The 4,224-nt window shown below is 37.8% G+C and overlaps 1 long non-coding RNA gene across 1 annotated transcript; it reads left to right on the top strand.

Moving 5' to 3' along the window:
- The first annotated feature begins 489 nt into the window (after positions 1-489).
- Positions 490-2,586, top strand: LOC127128110 (uncharacterized). Its single transcript, XR_007805690.1, has 5 exons — positions 490-938; positions 1,056-1,145; positions 1,256-1,560; positions 1,929-2,054; positions 2,207-2,586. It is a non-coding gene; the product is annotated as an uncharacterized LOC127128110 (long non-coding RNA).
- The last annotated feature ends 1,638 nt before the right edge of the window (positions 2,587-4,224 follow it).

Genomic DNA, 4,224 nt, shown 5'->3' with positions numbered 1-4,224 from the left:
TAATTAAATCAAGAATTATACTAATTCTAATTTTTAATTAATCAAGAATTACACTAATTCTAGTTTCTAATTAAATCCTAAATTATTTTTTAAAAGTCTAATTAAAAATCTAAAGGCTAATTAATACTCTAAGAGTCTAAAATAATCCTACTAAAATTTCTAGTTATCTAATCAAAATACTATTAAAAGTCTAAATAATCATTTACTGATTGTGAACCAATATTTTTATTGGTAATTAAATTCTCTTTACTAACTAATTAATTAAACTTAAAACTGTTAATTAAATCACAAGAACAAAAATCAGGCCCAAGGCCAGAAATAAAGAGAAAGGTCAAAATGGACCACAGAACCTAGAGGGCCATGAAGGCCAGGCAGTGGATAACAGGCCCACTGGGGGTGCGGATAGGAGACGCGTACCTTGGACCTCAGGCCCACGAAACCAAGGTCCAACCTTAAGCCGGGTCAAACGTGAATTAAAACCTTTTCTTCCCAGAGTCTTCCGGCCGCATGGTTACGATACACACAAAAACGATGCAGAAAAATGATGTCGATCTCGTTTCCATCATCGAGTTGCATCTCCATTCTTCACACGAATTGAAGAAGACAACGACCTATTCCAATAAGCCGCTGCAATATGATTTGCTCTGGTAACACACGATGGGATTCCGGCGGCTCCTCGTCTCCATCGTCGCATCGTCAACGTCTCGGTTCGGAGAAGGAGGGAACGACGGATCTTGGCGAAGCGTGGCATCCAACGCAGAATCGCTTATCGGAATAAGCTGCTTCGACTAAACGTCGGGAACATTATAACTCAATTTCAATGCTCTTTGATGGTGTTCAGATCTGCGTCGATTCTAGAGCTTGTTCGAACGAAAAATTAGAGGATGCGCAATAAAATAGCTTGGTTCGAAGGACTTACCGAACCGTCAACTCCGTAGGTATGAATTTCTCTAATCTTCGTTGTTCTTAAACATCTTTCTTGTTCCTCTATTTCCTAGCTAGCGTGAGGAATTCCTTTTGATTTCCTGTATTGACGGTAGACGATCATTCTGCAGCTCTAAGCCTGGTGCGTGAGTGTGCTTGAACGTGTGAAGAACGATGAACTCCGGCTCGTGTATGGATGAACTTTGTGGATGGCTCCCCTGGTATGCCCCTGCTTCGATCGCCTCAATCTTTCTCTGTATCGTGCTTCCACGTTCATAATTATACATGGCTGAATTTTGTGGTTGTGTGATGCATTTTGTTGATGAACCAGTCGACGCAGAACTTGCAGGGTGAATCGATGTGAGGTAACGGATACTCCAGTTGAAGATTGTGAACCTCTGATTGCTGTTTGAAGGTTGCAAGCTCATGGATCTTAGGTGGAAGCATGGCGATTTCAAGGTGGAAGCATGGCGAATTCAAGGTGGAAGCGTGGTGATTGAAGAAAATTGGAGAAAGTGAGGAAGAATGAAGATGTGGATTAGAAGTGAATGATCAGAAAAAAATGCTCAGAGAAAGGCTATGAACTTCTTATATATAAGAGAAGTGTAACCGAATCGGGCACTTAAGATGGGGCAGGTTAGTTACTTTAGGGCAGGTGCCCAGAATTTCTGTTAGAATCTCTTTGTATGAAGTTTGAAAAGGAATCCATTTTTTCTTAGTTGGTTAGTTATAGGTTTGTTACCAAATGAAATTCAAATTGGAATTAAGTTAAAATGAAAACTCTAAGTTGCATTTGGTTGTTAGTGAGAAAAATCAGTTAATTTGTTAGTTAGTGAAGCGGTTAATCAAGAAAGTTGGTTATGTTAGTGAGATTATGTTAGCTGTCAAATTAAAGTTAGTTAGTTGCAATGTAAATTCAGTTAGTGTTGTAAATGATTTACTGCGACGCAATTTAATTGGCTTACAATGGAGTTTGCCCTTGTTCTGTTGTATTTTTTGTGCAGGATGGAAATACCTAACTAAACTGAAATGTTTAGATGGAATCCAAATGAATTGAGGACCGCGTGAATTCGTTAATTGGCATGGTTAATGGTGAATCAGCAACTATGGAGGTCAATTTGGAAATGCAGGTTAGAACTATTTTACACCTCTGTTAGCAAAGGAGTTATTTTTTGGAAAATGTTAGAAGTTGTTCAAATAGGAACAGATTGTGGTATATGGCCAGATGTTAGAAGCTATTATACGGTTGCCGCGACATGCTAATTGGTTTTCTTTTCTACAGCTTATGGAAATGGCGGATCAAGGCCAATCAAGACAAAAATATGTTATACTTGGTGATGCCGCAAGGTTGCCCTTATTCATTCATTGTGTGAAGGTCAAGGATCTATTGTACCAAGATGCGCCGATTTGATGTTGTAAGATGTGGCTTGGCGTTTCGGTCATGGTAGTGGCTTGATTGGGGGATGGAATTATCGAATACATACTGTGTTGGACTTAGAGTTAGGAAACTGTGTTGGAATTAGAGTTAGGAAGTGCATTGTAAATTATATTATTTTTGGATAACTTATGTATTAAGTAACATGTTGTAACACGAATGAGACGAAACATGAAATAAATTGAATAATGAACAATTAAGATTGCAATTAGTGCTATTCAATTTGAGATCTTTTCCCTTTTTGAACTTTTGGAAGTTTTTTGTTCTTTTCCTTTTTTAATATGAATGAACGTTTGTATGTACAAATGTTTTGCTTAGTAAGATCATGTTAGAATGAAATATGAACCATGAGTTCGAATAAATGCATCTTGAAGTATGAAGTGATTATGAATGTGTATGGAACTTAACCGTGATTAAGATTGCTACACGTTGTTAACCGTCAATGGTGTGTTAATGGACAATGAAGTATGGATTCCATAAGGGTGAAATGGAATTATAAAGCAATGGACCAAACTTATGAACCGTACAACCGCATAACTTGAATGAGACTTGTGTTTATTGACTATGCCATGAATTTAGATGGATTTTTTTTATGTGAAGCAACATGATGACATGGCCATAAATGTACGAACGAGTAAGCAAGCAAAACAAAGGGTAACCAAAGCTTAGTTAAGCACAAGCATTGGATATTTAAGAGATAATCAAGCACAACCAATCTAATGAATAAAACAAAACCTTGAAGCAAGAATTAGGACATAAGGCCAACCCCTTAACTGATTGGACGACTAAGTGAGATCCATAAAATGCTAGAGCATGACATACCTCTTGCATTAGGGTTTCAAGATCAAGTCCAAACTCATGAGGTAAACTACAGGATCCACGAGTACTAAGGATCAAGAACTAGGGTTTTGAATCCATATAATGAGTGATCCTCTATCACCGACTTTGAATCTATAGATTAACCCATGTCGTCATGGATGCATATGAATGAATATGTGAAGATGAATCTTAAGTCATAGGTTGAGTAAAAAGGGGAGGGCAAATTTTGGGGTACGACAGTAGGGATCAAATTGAGATGTTTAAAGGGTTTGAGGCATGACAAATGTATTTGAGGGATCCTAAATAGCATGGTCAAAATCCATGGTGAACTATGACTTGCACAAGCCAAAAGGAGGGTCAAGAGCTAGGGTTTGGTCCTTGGTTGACCAGATGAATCTTGAAGCTTCTTCAAAGGGGACTCACCACCCAAATTGGACTTGGGAAGTGAGTGAGATGTCATGCGTGATCCTCCAAGCTTTGTGGGATTCTTGAGGATGAGATTAGGGCTAAGGTGGCTTCAGCACACCTCAACATGACCATTGTAACACCCTTCTAAAATACCCCAAATATTTAATTAAAATAACAATATATCAATCAGAGTAAATATGCAATTAAGGGTGTCACACAATCATTTCACACCATTCACCAAAATAACGGTCATGCTCTTTTATTAAAACAAAGTAAACACTTGCATAATACGCAGCGGATAGAGACCAACTCAATCATGCAAAACATGTAACACATTACATGTAAAATGGTTCACAACCAACAATAAAACATTTAAAACATCCCATCCCGATGTTACATCTATCAGAGCATGACCCACTAAGGAACTACACTAGACTCCAAGCACTAGCTCCTACTCAATCACTGCTCGCTACCTGAAACATAGTTGTAAGGGTGAGTTCCTCAATCGATATAATAAGCATTATAAAATATCATGAAATGTTAAGTAATTTAACACATTTCATCACCCAAATCAGATTACACATTCAGCAACGACAATATCAACTCAATCATACTCAACATCAACACAACACACAACA

The sequence above is a fragment of the Lathyrus oleraceus genome, chromosome 3, assembly GCF_024323335.1.
Source record: "Lathyrus oleraceus cultivar Zhongwan6 chromosome 3, CAAS_Psat_ZW6_1.0, whole genome shotgun sequence".
Lineage (NCBI taxonomy): Eukaryota > Viridiplantae > Streptophyta > Magnoliopsida > Fabales > Fabaceae > Lathyrus > Lathyrus oleraceus.
The sequence above is the reverse complement of the archived record's forward strand: the minus strand, read 5'-3'. Positions and strand labels throughout refer to the sequence as shown.